Below are 15,712 nucleotides of genomic sequence, written 5' to 3' on the forward strand. Positions count from 1 at the left end.
TCACTTTCCCTCAAACCATCTTCATTAAAATCTTCTTTCATATCAACATCCAAAACATCCACTCTATAACAAGAGTCACTCATAGAGGCAAACTTCATGGACTTGTTGATTTCAAACGCAATCTTCTCATGCAAAAAGCTTATACACTTAAAGGAGAGAGTTAAAAAGACAAACGGCACACCAAGGTGTGCAAAAACAACAATGACTTAGTCTAAACTAGAACAAAACAACTAATATCATGCCAATGCTCCCCGGCAACGGCGCCATTTTGATAAGCGGGGTTTGTCGCACTCCCCCGATCAAACAAATAACTCAACTAATGTAGTAGGGTAGTCGAGGTCGAATCCACAGGGAGCATGGGTGATTACTAATTGTTTAAATTCTTATGTTTAGCTAAGTTGCCAATAAAAGATGAGATTGTTAAACTAAACAACTAACATAAATGAAATAAAATGCAAATTAACTAAAGATGATAAATGACTAAGAGAGGAATAAAGTTGTAAAACAAATGGATAAAAGGCCTAGAACTCGGTTCTCCCACAACAATTCGTAATTCCACATACTAATTCCCTAGGCTAATCACTCGGGTAGACAAGCAAGGAGGAGATGGCTCTAATTCGCCTAAGACCCCCCTCTCGGGTTCGAAGTAGGACACTAGCACTACCCACCAACCCCCCTCTCGGGTTCGAAGGTCGGAATCCCTAACTCAACACTCAACAACCCCAAAAACGTGCATATTTCCGAGGAGGTCAAGAACTTGGTCAAGGTCATTAAGTACTCATCATAATCCGGGTCATCCCACTCCCTCTCTCAAGGGTCGATTTCAAACGCTAATTTAGAGGTGCCCTACCCGGTTCTCCCTTTCGGTCTCAATCAAGGTTAGCAATAGGGTCGAATTCCGGGTATCCAAATCACAACCTAACCAACTCTCGTTGGTGGTCAAGGGTCATAAATCGACACTACCCAAAAATCAATCCATAAACCCAAATCAATCCTCTAAACTACCCTCACCAATTTCCCCAAATAATTAGCCTTTATGAGATTCAATTAGTGAAATTACTCATATTGGGTCAAACCGAGTCCTAGTGGAAGACTACTCACTAATCATGTTCCTAATTGCAAGAGAAACAACAAAGATGGAAACTTTATGCATAATCATGATGGAAGTACAAATTCTATTACTAATCATGCAACAATCCAACTTAAATTATAAGGAAAGACAATTTAATTCAAGAAACAATGAAGATTAAACTAAAGGCACAAACTTTAACTCAATAAACACAAAGACTCAATCTTTAACATGAGAAATCAAAGATTCAATCTTGTAAACAACAATGGTGAGAAGAGAAAAGATGAACAAGAGAGAGAATAACAACAATCTAACATAAACAATTAAGATTAAACTTGAAAGAAAAATAAATGTAAACAAATGAAATTAGGAAGAGAAATTATACCAACTCAATAGCAAAGAAAGGAACTTGGATTGAAATATGGAAGGATTCTTCAATTCTCCAAATACAACCCATAATTACTAATTGTAAACTAATGAAAAGGGAAGAACTTGAATGAACAAAAGAAGAATTAAACTAATAATTAAAGAAAGATAACAACTTTTTATTGAATGAAAATAAGAGAAGAAATATGAGGGTTTTACAATATTGAGAGAGAATAAGATGAACTAGTCTAATTTCTAAGGTAAAGTAATGGGTCATCTCTAATGTAAGTCTAAGTGTGGTCTTTTATACTACCCTTCAATAATACAATTAATAATAATAATAATAATAATAATAATAATAATTCTATCCTAACACTAATACCTCCTCCATTAACCGTACAAATTCCCTTCAAACAAAACCCAAAGCAAAATAGCATCAAAAAAGGGGGAAAATGAGGACGCGTGAACAAAACGCAGCAAAAGGGGCTTGTGCCGGTCAACCGGCGGCCGTGGCTTGTGCCGGCAGCGAGGGCAATGAAGCAAGGGGAAGAAATTGATGTCTTGTGTTGTGTGCCGGTGAGCCGGCAGACGGGATACCGGTAGAGAGCACCAAATTCATGCGAGATCTGAAGAGGTGGGTGCGTTATGCCGGTCTGTCGGCTGCCGGGGCCATGACCGGTAGCGAGGCCTTCACTAAAAGAGAATAAAATTGAGTGTGTTCTGCCGGTTGAGGGAGTCGGCTGCCGGGGTACCGGCATAGAGAGCAAAGCTTCATAATTTGCAGAATTGAATTGGTGATTGATGGGGGGCGAAAATGGTGATGATGAGTGAATGGAGGTGAGTGTATGGTTGCAGGTTTGCAATGGTTGAATTGGTGATGACGGAGGTGGACGAATTGAGGAGCCCCGATGTCGGATTTCGGTGCCGAATTCGAATTGGTGAATGAGAGTGGAGTTGGTGGTTGATGCTAGGTTGTTGCTGCTGCTAATGTGTTGTTGATTTCGAATTTATGAATAATGGTGGTGAATTGTTGCGGATGGCGTTGATGGTGACCTCAACTCGGGTTTTGATTCCGAGTTTGGAATTGATGATGAAGTAAGTGAATGAACATGGTGATGGCGAGGTTGATGATGAAGCCGAGTATTAATGGTGGTGATGGAAGTGAATGTTGCAGGGGATGGTGATGGGTTTAATGGAGGATGGTTATGGTAATTGCATTGTTGATGGAAGATGAGTTGACCAAATCAATAGCCTACTCGTGCACAAAGTTGTATATTGTGGGTTTGACTTCGGGTTTAATTGCTTGACTTGTGCATCTTTTGATTAAAATAAAACCCGTCTCAACCCGCTTTGCTCCTCAATTTCCGCCTTCATTTTATTCTATCTCGAATCTTCACTTTATTATTTTGCCTTACCTACAAATTATTATAATAAAGTAATATTAATAATAATATTAAATAAATATCCGACTAATTAATAAATATGACTACGACAACTAATTATTATAAATTAGTTAATTAAATGAGCTATTTAGACAATTAAGCACACAAAATCGAGTCGGAATAAGGTATAAATGCGGAGTAAAATACGACTAAAATGCTACTTATCATTCGGCAAATACTCAAGTGCCTACGTCCAATCTACCTTTTTATTGCTTTCTTTTAGTGATCTACTCCGACTACTAAAAGACCCGTACAATAAAAGACACCAACCTACTCCGGTTGTAAAGCTAGTACAAGAACTACTCTGTTCTTATGACAAGCTAACTCGCAACCTACTCCGGTTGCCAACTCACAACCTACTCCGGTTGCCAAGAGTTAAAGACTACTCCGTCCTAAACTCTACTAACACACTTAGAATGTTATAGGATCAAGTTTCCACTAACATATTCTCAACAAAGAATAGAGATGGACAACTTTTACAAGATCAACAATTCTTAAGCAAGAGAGTTTAGTATACTAAAGTAATAAGAGCTACGATCGTAACAACTTGAAGACTTTTAAAGGTTTTGCAAATAAACACGATTTTTAAGCTTTAAAAACAATTTGCAAAGATGGAAGAATTAGTTCAGAAAAGTCTTGGGATTTTTATGAAGGAGAGGCACGGTTTATATAGAGAAGGTGAGTGAAGGGGTTGCTAGGGTTTTGAAGGGTCAAAGACCTCACATGTGAAGGGTATTTGCAACCACCCAAAACTTGCACCAAAGAGGGCTCTTTTGCAAAGGTAAGAATAGAGAAAGATGGTTTGAAAGATATCCTTAAAAGCTCATGCAAATTCATAAAACAAAGAGAGAAAAGACAAGTCACATGATGACAAGTTAACACCAAAATGGCAAAAAGCATTCTTTGTTTTCTTAAAGAACCAAAGGGTTGAATTTGCATAAAGAGGAAACATTTTGAAAATAATAATAATTCAAACCACTCTTTATCAAGACCAACTCCTTAAAAAATCTGATTTTTATCTTTGAAAAATAAGAGTCACGTGAAAGCTTTTGAAAGATAAAAAGGGACTTCAAGTTTTACGAGTTGTGGCAATAATCCAAGTAAAATGTTTACTTGTAAAAGCAATAAATGCCTGGACTGTTTCTATTACTCTAATATACTCTACTTTCTCACTTGTACATTAGATGACACTTGACTTAATACAATGGGATGATTTAACAACTTCAACACTTCTTAATCCATGCTTGATTACATCAATAAACCTGAAAAGGTAAACTAAGATGACACAAATCAAATGGGCATGTTATCATCAACATAAGGAACCCAACAAATTCCCCCTTTGATGATGACAAGCCCCAAACGAATGTATAAGCAATGCAAGTACCTTAATTCAAGATTTTGATTAAGCAAGATCAAATGAGAGAATGGACAATATTACCTTACCTAAGGCAAGAGCTAGAATCAAACTACTATGACAATTTTACATTGCCCCAAAACAAGAATCAAGCTAAGAAGGTTAGGCAAGACATTAGTTAATCAATAGCAAGGAGATTAGAAGCATGAGTTTACCTTTTCCCCCTCTTGACATCATCAAATGGATATGGATGTCAAAAGCATTAGAGTGCAGATAATTCACAAGAAAACACAAAAAGACACTTGTAATTGTAACAAGGTAACAAGGTCAACATAAACAAGGATTAAACATAAGTTAATCAAAGTTCAACATGGCTAAATGAAGTTTAAAATACACCACCAAATGTCAAAATAACAAGCAAAGAAAATAGTGTTTTTAGAAGGGCACAAACACGGGGAGGCAAAATGAAAAGGCACGGGTAAAAGGGTAGGGAGGCCGAGAGATAAAGGGATAGGCTAAGGGGAGGAAGCTTGTTCACCATCCGAGCCACTACCCAAAGGATCATCATCCACATGAGCATCATCACCAATTTCTTTTGTTGACACAAATGGTGGAAATGATATCCACCTCACCACGGATGAGGTCCACTGTAGAAGCAAGGGCCGAGATTGCCAAGTCCTTTTGACGAGCATCTTCCTTAAGCCAAGCACTCAATTCAGCCACGGCATTAAGAACTTCCCGCATACTACCCGGATTTGCTTGACTGGATGACCCAACCTCCGGGTCCTTCTTGATTTTCACCGAAATTAATTCATCATTTTCAATTTTGATCAGCATCTTCCCCATTTGACCATCACTCATAACATCACACATATCCAAAGAACCCACACTAGAACTCACTAAAACCCCTTGTGCTTTGAGCACAACCGATAGCCACAATCCATAGGGCAAGTGAATCAAACTAGACGAGGGTCTACGAAGCTTGGTCGAAATAAGATGAAAACGCTTAAACATTAACCCAACTAAGTTCACCTTTTTGTGAGTAGCAATATGATAGATTAAATATTGTTGGGCTATGGTGAGTTTTTCCCGATCACCCGAGGGATAAATTGATCGACACAACATATTAAAAATGATTCGAAGGGGAGGAGGTATTTGGGTATTGCTCACTGGTCCAGGAGAGACAGTTTTGGGACACACTACTTGGGCGACATTTAGGGGTGAGGCATAAGGTAAAGCAACCCATGTTTCGGAGGGGAGTTTGTCAAAACCTCCGGCTGGAATGTCAAGGGCGGTAGCAAAATCAGTTTGAGAAAGTTTAAGAGGCTTACCATTCACCTTTGCCGTAAGAAATTCACCAGATTTATCAACACGTACAGTTGCAAAGAACTGAAACACCTCGCTCACAAAGACCGGTTCACGCATTTCCAATAATTTTTCCCAACCTTGAGCTAGGACCATGTCACGGACTGAATGAAACGCATGCGGCTCAAACCAGGTTTGGTTGTAGACCCGAGGAGAGTGGATTGCTTTGATATTCATCAACCTCTCACAATTTTTGTGAATGGAGGTAGGGAGGTCTATACTTTCAAGATGATCCCAAACAATAGCCAAGTCCCATTTCGAGGTTAGGGAGACCGGATCAGAGGGAGAAAGGTATACAAGCTTCTTCTTCAATGTTTTCGATTTTTTCTGGAGAGGTTCACTGGGAGTTTCAATTGGAGTATCAACAATGGGGTTTTCGATGTTGCTCTGTTCGACATTTTCCGAAATTGGGGGTAACTGGGATGAGGAGGCTTTTTCTTTCCTTTTGTTGGTTTTCTTCGCCGGAGTCGGGTCAGACTCGGCGGATTTGGTGGGATTCTCATTCAAATCAAACTCGGTTTCTTCTTCAACATCTTCAATATTCACGGTAACGGGTTCAGAGGACGAACTTGGGACAGAGGTGTTTTTCTTCCGTCCTCCTCGTGTGCGACGTCCTACCATAGTGGAGATGGGGATGTCGTCGGATGATGGTGGATCAGTGGGGTTCGGTGATGGTTGTGGGTTTGGTGGATCTGGGTTAGTTGAAGGAGTCGTGTTTGAGGTTTGAGGAGGGAATGCGTAGGAGATTTTGGTTGAAGTCATTGTTGGAGTTGTTGATGTCGGTGGGTTTGATGTGACAGGTGGTGAGGTAATTTTTGTGGGTTTTATGGGTATGGTTGTGTTAAAGGATGTTTTTACCATGGTGGGTTAGGGTAGGTTGGTGGGTAGGTGATTTGGTAAGATTAGGGAGATGAAGAGATGGTGGGTTAGACGGTTTGGGCGAAAAGGAATAGGTGGTGGGTTGATGGAATTAATGGCCCAATAAATGAGGGAGGTGAGGTAGTTGGCCCAATCTTAAACACATTTAATTACTCGAAATAAAGACACAAGGTAGCATATAATAAACGTAAATCTAGATATGAGGTTGAGTGATTACCTACTCACAAATACGGTGTCAATTTTTGGTCTAAACATGATGTCAATGCACTTAGAACACTTAATAACATATATCCAAGTTTAATTTAATCAATTAAGGAAATTTGTAGAACTTACACTAAAAATCACAAGCAATTGATTAACCCAATTTCTAATCTAAATTTCTCAAAATGATCTCTTGCAAGTGGCTTAGTGAAAATATCGGCAATTTGATTTTCGGTTTTGCAAAAGATAAGTTTAATATGTCCTTTTTCAACATGATCACGAATAAAATGGTGACGAATATCAATATGTTTGGTTTTAGAGTGTTGAATAGGATTTTTGGAAATATTTATTGCACTCGTATTATCACACATTAAGGGAATGGAGTCAAAAATAATACCAAAATCCAAGAGTTGTTGTTTTACCCAAAGGAGTTGAGAACAACAATGTTCCGCACTAACGTACTCACTTTCGGCCGTAGAAAGAGCTACCGTGTTTTGTTTCTTTGAGGCCCAAGAAGTCAAGCAAGGACCCAAGAACGTTGCGATTCCGGAGGTACTCTTTCTATCCACCGTGCACCCCGCATAGTCCGCATCCGAAAAGCCTATAAGATCAAAAGGACAATGTAAAGGGTACCATAGGTAAAGATTTTGTGTTCCAATCAAATACCGAAGAATTCGTTTAACGGCTTTGAAATGTGATTCTTTCGGATTTGCTTGGAACCTAGCACATAAACAAACACTAAAGAGAATGTCGGGACGACTTGCGGTCAAGTAGAGAAGTGAGCCTATCATACCTCTATACACCTTATCACTAACATTCTTACCGAGTTCATCTTTGTCCAATTTGGACCCGGCTACCATAGGTGTATCATGAGGCTTACCATTAGTCATCCCAAATTTCTTAAGCATTTCCTTAATATACTTTTGTTGATGGATCATGATTCCATCCTTTGATTGCTTAATTTGGAGCCCAAGGAAGAATCCTAGCTCACCCATCATGCTCATTTCAAACTCCGATTTCATTAGTTCCGAAAAATATAAGTAAAGGAGCTCATTTGTTGCACCAAATATGATGTCATCAACATATACTTGTACAACCAACAGTTCACTGGACTGTTGCTTCAAGAACAATGTTTTGTCAACGGAGCCTCTTTTAAAACCATTTTCAATGAGAAATTTAGACAATCTATCATACCAACACCTTGGTGCTTGTTTTAAACCATAAAGAGCTTTGTCTAATTTGAAAACATGGTTAGGCAAGTCATTGTTCTCAAAACCCGGTGGTTGCTCTACAAAGACATCTTCTTCCAAATATCCATTTAAGAAAGCGGTTTTGACATCCATTTGGAAGAGTTTAATGCCTTTGTGAGCCGCAAAAGCTATAAGCAATCGTATGGCCTCAAGTCTAGCTACCGGTGCATAGGTTTCATCGTAATCAATACCCTCTTGTTGGTTATAACCTTGCACCACTAGTCTAGCCTTGTTCCTTACAATTTCTCCCGAGTCATCAAGCTTATTGCGAAAGACCCACCTAGTACCAATGACGGTACGATTAGGCGGTCTAGGGACTAAGTGTCATACCTCGTTCCTTTTGAATTGATTGAGTTCTTCTTGCATAGCAACCAACCAGTCTGCATCATCAAAGGCGATCACATTTGAAGGTTCAATTTGAGAAAGGAAGGCATTGTGGGCACAATACTCATTGAGATGAGCGAGATTGTTGACGGATGATCTTGTTCGAATTCCCGAGTTGAGATCACTTGTGAGATTAGTGAGTGGATCAGAGCTTTGATGTTTCCACTTCTTTGGAACAATGGTTTCTTGTTCCCCCTCAGCAAGATCATCACAGGATGTTTTTCTATTGGCCTGGAAGGTTCTTCATCCTCACTTTATTTTTGGGTTACTTGATTACGAGGTGGATGCAACAATCGTTGGTCTGTTGCTTCCAGAGAAGAATCAGAGCAGGTGCTACGTGTTCCCCCTGAGTTGCTGATCTCCTTTGAAGGTGACAGTCTCTGTGTCTGTTGCAATTCAGTGCTGGGAGCTTCTTCATCCGTGAACACGAATTCCTTTCGAACAAGACCAATCTCAAACTCATCATCCTCATCATCATCATTCATGTTTTGTACCTGTCCAAGCACACTAGATTCATCAAAAATGACATGGATGCTTTCTTCAATTAACAAGGTTCGTTTATTGTAGACTTTATAGGCCTTGCTATGATCGGAGTACCTAATAAATACTCCTTCATCACTACGTGGATCGAACTTACCCAAATTGTTTTTACCATTGTTATGAACAAAACATTTGCTTCCAAAACATCTAAAATGTGAGATATTGGGTTTTCTACCACGTAGCAATTCATAGGGAGTTTTATTTAGCATACTTCTTATCATGACACGATTATGAATGTAGCAAGCGGTATTTACCGCTTCGGCCCAAAAGTTCTTAGGCAACTTACTAGTTAATAACATTGTTCTAGCCATTCCTTCAAGGGTTCTATTCATCCTTTCAACCACACCATTTTGTTGTGGGGTTCTAGGAGCCGAGAAGTTATGGTCTACACCATTGTCATCACAATAAGCACCAAATGATGAGTTTTCGAATTCGGTTCCGTGATCGGTTCTCATTGAAACAAGTTTTAAATCAAGTTTATTTTGAATCTTTCTTAACCAAATTAGAAACTCATCAAATGTCTCATACTTAGAGCTTAGGAAGAGTGCCCAAACGAACCTAGAGTAATCATCAACAATGACACACACATAACGACTACCACCTCTACTTCTAGTTCTCATTGGTCCACACAAGTCGATATGTAAAAGTTGCAAAGGTTGAGATGTACTCATAATTCTTTTGGATTTAAAGGAACTTCTAACATGTTTTCCTCTAGCACATTCATCACAAATTTTATCAAAGTCAAATTTCATATTAGGAATGCCTTCAACTAAGTCAAGTCTTTTAAGGGTGCTAAGAGTTTTTGTACTAACATGTCCAAACCTTTTATGCCATAACCAAGGATCATTGTTCATTACACTCATACAAGACATAGTGTGACCGGATAGAGTGTTCAAATTAGTTAAGTATACGTCTTTGACACGTCTTCCTTCGAGTATTAGTTCATTAGTAGTGGCATCAAAAATTCGACACATATTGGCACGAAATTCAACAAAATTACCCTTATCACAAAGTTGAGAAATGCTAAGGAGATTATATTTCAAACCTTTGACAAGCCGCACATTGTCGACACAAAGTAAGGATGACTTACCAACCTTTCCAATACCAATTACTTCACCTTTCTTGTTGTCACCAAACCTTACCGTGCCACCATCATATGCTTTAAGTGAGAGGAATTGGCTTCTATCACCCGTCATGTGACGAGAGCATCCACTATCCAAGTACCAATTGCGGCCGCCTCTCACCAAGCCCTACACAAGATTAGTTTTTGAGTTTAGGAACCCAAATGAATTTGGGTCCCTTTTTGTGATCAACATAACTTGTGGTGTCTTTCTTAATGCTCATTTGCTTTAGAGTTTTGGTATTCTTGTCAATGTCATCAAATCATTTTGTACATCCATTAAAAACATGACCATTGTCACCACAATAATTGCAAATGATGTATTCGGGAAGACCTACATACTTCCTTCCTCTAAAATCGTTTTTAGGCTTCTCGGATGCAACAAATCCGACTTGTTCCTTTGAAGCCCAAACCAGCAACTTTATCACATTTCTCGGTTTGATTCGTGAGGAAGTTTAACACGGTTTGACTTCCTTCCCATTTTTCAGTGATGTTCTTAGCATTAACAAGTTCATTGGTCAAGTCATTGACACGTGAGAGAAGATGCAAATTCTTTTCCTTTTCTCTTTTAAGTTCATCATTGTTAACACTTTCTATGGACAATCTTTTCTCAACAATGAAGTCATGGGTGTGGTTGTTGAGTTTAGACACGAGATATATGATTCTTTCTTTGGACTCTTCATATTTAGATGTCGTCTCGTCAAGTCTTTTGTTTAGATCAACGACTTCATCGGATCTATGGTGAGGAGAAGAGCTAGAAGTGCTACATTCGGGCATACCTTTTTGAAAGAAGGTAAGCCTATCATGGAGATCTTCTATTTCATTCTTGAGACAAACAACCTCACTCTTAAGACACTCGTTTTCATTTTCCAACCATTCATTTTTTCTTTTAGATTTATCTAAATCGTGGTCAGAAGCAACAGTCTTAGACACTGTTTCTCTTAGGTCTACAACTTCAACTACAAGGTCATAGATCTCATTTTCAAGAGCATCTTTGTTCTTCAAAAGATCATCACGTTCCTTGGTTAGTGAGGAAACTTGCATCACCAAGGTAGTGTTGACATTTTCAAGGTCAGAGACGTCCATGGGGGTCAACCTAAGACGCTCTAGTTCTCTAGTCAAATGTGTGTTTAACTTGTTGACTCTTTTAACTTCGTCATAAGCCTCAGAAGTGACAGTGACGCAGTCTGTTGCTTTTAGTTCATTTTTCAGATTAAAGTTCTCTTGAGCAATTTCCTCAATCTCATTTTGCATTACATCAAGCTTATCATTTTGAGACCGACATTTATCAAGAAGTTTATCAAGAAGCTTACATATTTTCTCTTTGGAGTAAGTTCTAGCCTTGTCCTTTAAATGATTTACCTCGTTGTCGGAATCGGAGTCGGAATCGTCGGGATTAGCCATGAGGCATCTTAAGTGTTCAAGTTTTGAGGTTTTTGAGACTTTTTCTTTACCATGATTTGCAAGACACATTTTAGCCTCAAGTTCCTCCTCGATGAGTTCATCATCTTCCTCGGAGTCTGACATTCCCCAAATGGCACTCATGACTCTATGTTTATAATCCTTTTTAACCTTTTCTCTTCTTTCCTTAGATTTGATATCATCCCACTTGGGACATTCTTTAATTTGATGAGTTTTATCACCACATTTAAAGCATCCCACGGTGGAGTTAGGTCGTCTCTTAGGAAAGCGTTTTTTCGAGTAATTATTAGTGAATCTTTTGTTTCCTTGACCATTGACTAACCCGGCTAGGTTTCTTGAAAACATAGCAAACTCGTCATCCTCATCATCTTCTTCATCACTTGGAGAAGATGTGAGGGCGAGACTCTTTCCCTTTGAGGACTCACTAGAATGCTTGTCGAGATTAAACTCGTGAGCCATTAGTGATCCCATTAGTTCATGAAGAGATAGGGTTGACAAGTCTTTAGCTTCCTCTATGGCGGTGACCTTGGGTTGCCACTTAGAGGTTAGACTACGAAGGATTTTTCGAATGGTGTCCTCGGACTCGAAGTTCCTTCCTAGACTTTTAAGCTCATTAATAATACAAGAAAAACGTGCAGAGAAACTATTTATGGACTCGTCCTTTGACATTCTAAACATCTCATATTGTTGCATGAGAAGGTCAACACGGTGTTTTCTTACTTGGGACGTCCCTTCATAAGCAAGTACAAGGGAATCCCAAATAGATTTTGTCGTAGGACATCCGGAGATTCGACTAACTTCCCCCTCACCAACACAACGTTGAAGAATCGACATTGCTTTGGAATTCTTTTCGGCAAGCTTGAAGTCGTTTTCATTGTAATTTCTTTCCTCTTTTGTTTTGGTGAAACCGTTTAGAATATCGGTTTCCTCAATAACTAGAGGTCCATTTTGGATGATGTTCCAACATTGATAATCAATACTTTTGATGTAATGTTCCATTTTGAGTTTCCACCATCCAAAATTCGAACCGGTAAAGACCGGGATCTTGGAGTGTTTCTCGGAATCCATTACCCACGAATCAAACTCTAAGGCGATTAGCCTCGATCAAGAGCACGGGGCTCTGATACCAATTGTTGAGTTTATGGATTCAAGTACCTAAGAGGGGGAGGGGGTGAATTAGGTACTATTTAAAAATTTATAACTCCAACTTTATTGAATTAAAGTGAGTTGCGAGAACAAAAGAGATGAGAAGATACTTTAAATAATATTGAAAGATTGAACAAGTATCACAATGGATGTTTGCTGAAGTATGAAAGTAACAATCGTTCTGACTGTATCTATTTGTCTCAGTTTGTGGAATATGACTGCAGACCAAATGCGATATGATGATGAATTACTTCTAAGGTTAAGCAACGCAAGACAAACAAACAAAGTAAATTTGCAGCGGAAATAAAGTAAAACAATGAACACGAGATTTTTGAATTGGTTCGGCAAATACTCAAGTGCCTACGTCCAATCTACCTTTTTATTGCTTTCTTTTAGTGATCTACTCCGACTACTAAAAGACCCGTACAATAAAAGACACCAACCTACTCCGGTTGTAAAGCTAGTACAAGAACTACTCTGTTCTTATGACAAGCTAACTCGCAACCTACTCCGGTTGCCAACTCACAACCTACTCCGGTTGCCAAGAGTTAAAGACTACTCCGTCCTAAACTCTACTAACACACTTAGAATGTTATAGGATCAAGTTTCCACTAACATATTCTCAACAAAGAATAGAGATGGACAACTTTTACAAGATCAACAATTCTTAAGCAAGAGAGTTTAGTATACTAAAGTAACAGTAGCCACGACTGTAACAACTTGAAGACTTTTAAAGGTTTTGCAAATAAACACGATTTTTAAGCTTTAAAAACAATTTGCAAAGATGGAAGAATTAGTTCAGAAAAGTCTTGGGATTTTTATGAAGGAGAGGCACGGTTTATATAGAGAAGGTGAGTGAAGGGGTTGCTAGGGTTTTGAAGGGTCAAAGACCTCACATGTGAAGGGTATTTGCAACCACCCAAAACTTGCACCAAAGAGGGCTCTTTTGCAAAGGTAAGAATAGAGAAAGATGGTTTGAAAGATATCCTTAAAAGCTCATGCAAATTCAGAAAACAAAGAGAGAAAAGACAAGTCACATGATGACAAGTTAACACCAAAATGGCAAAAAACATTCTTTGTTTTCTTAAAGAACCAAAGGGTTGAATTTGCATAAAGAGGAAACATTTTGAAAATAATAATAATTCAAACCACTCTTTATTGAAGACCAACTCCTTAAAAAAAATCTGATTTTTATCTTTGAAAAATAAGAGTCACGTGAAAGCTTTTGAAAGATAAAAAGGGACTTCAAGTTTTACGAGTTGTGGCAATAATCCAAGCAGCTGTTTACTTGTAAAAGCAACAGTCGTCTGGACTGTTTCTATTACTCTAATATACTCTACTTTCTCACTTGTACATTAGATGACACTTGACTTAATACAATGGGATGATTTAACAACTTCAACACTTCTTAATCCATGCTTGATTACATCAATAAACCTGAAAAGGTAAACTAAGATGACACAAATCAAATGGGCATGTTATCATCAACATAAGGAACCCAACACACCCTTACCACCATTATCGACCTGCCTTCCCATCTGCCTATACCACAACCAACACCACAACAAAACACATCCTAGTGTAGAACATATTATTATCTCATTGGCTACCCGGAACTATGCCTCAAATGTCCCAGAAACAGCCTGCAAACACCCCGTGTCATACGTTGTTTACCCAGTTTTCCAGAAAAGCCACCCTGACCCACCACTTTCCAAGGCCAATCGATCACCCTTCCTAAATTCTAAAACCATAATTCAAAGCTTGGTACTCTATCTTGCAACACCATCAACAAATTCACACGAAGTTTGACTCAGAGTTGTGTCCCCAAGCCTTTGAAAATCTTACCTCAATATGCCTAATTGAAGCAGTTTTTAAACTTGTTTTAAAGTCGTTCAAGTTATTATCAAATTTGATCACCTAATTTGATCATATGAATTATCATGCATTTAGTATATGATAAGTGATAACTATGTAAATATTCATTAGACATGTAAAATAGGCGTTAGATCACCCACATGTTCAAGTATATAAATTCAAATCCGTAACTCAAATAGTCGTTCCATATAATTTGTTAAAGTTGTAAATCTAATCATGTACTCATCACATGTTAGCCATATGTCATGTTCTTTGTCGTTGCCATTGTTAGACATTGATATTTTTAATTGTTGCCATGGTTGTAATCGCCGTTGTCATCGTCGCTCTTGTTATCATCGTTATACTCACTATTATCGTCAACGGCATTGCTACTATTGCTCTCACTCTTGTTATACTCATTGTTGATCTCGTTACTATTGTCATAAATTCCCTACTTATCATAAACACGCCATTGCAATATGTAGAATCCATTTTTGAAATAATGGTCAAAAAAAAATATTTGTCGTTTTGGTTCGGTTTTGAAAATATTTGTCAAAATGGTGTCCACGTAGGCTCGGGATTTCTGGACCTAAAACACGCCACTACCAATGGCGTGTTTATAATAAGTAGGGAAAGAAACTTCATTAAAAAAATGGAATAAAACAAACACGCCATTGGGAATGGCGGGTTTCGGAGGGGAAACACGCCACCCCTTATGGCGTGTCTTATGTAATTTTTTTTTTTTTTTTTTTTTTTAAAGTTCAGACAGTTGAGGTAAAAAATTGTTGTAAAGACACGCCACTGCTAATGGCGTGTTTCCTTCACAAAACACGCCATTAGTAGAGGCGTATTTCAGGTCTAGAAATCTCGAGCCTACGTGGACACCATTTTGACAAATATTTTCAAAACCGGCCCAAAACGACAAATATTTTATTTTTGACCATTATTTCAAAAATGGACTCCAATATGTAAGACAAAATATGGTCATCTGCGATCTTATTTGATTCACGTAAGTACAATGAGAATATCAAATTTTTAAAATTTTTATAATGTAAACTTAAAGATATTTACATTGTAATTTGTGACTTGGCAAGTGTGTAAATGAAAATGTTGTATTTGGTCTTGAATGGAGGGAGTACTATATATATATATATATATATATATATATATATATATATATATATATATATATATATATATATATATATATATATATATATATATATATATATAGATTTAGGATCCGGTGAGAACGATCACTCGGTGCAAACGGTGAGAACGACCTACAATAGTAGGATTTTATAACAGTTATTACACGGT

Source organism: Silene latifolia, chromosome 2 (assembly GCF_048544455.1).
Source record: "Silene latifolia isolate original U9 population chromosome 2, ASM4854445v1, whole genome shotgun sequence".
NCBI classification, from domain to species: domain Eukaryota; kingdom Viridiplantae; phylum Streptophyta; class Magnoliopsida; order Caryophyllales; family Caryophyllaceae; genus Silene; species Silene latifolia.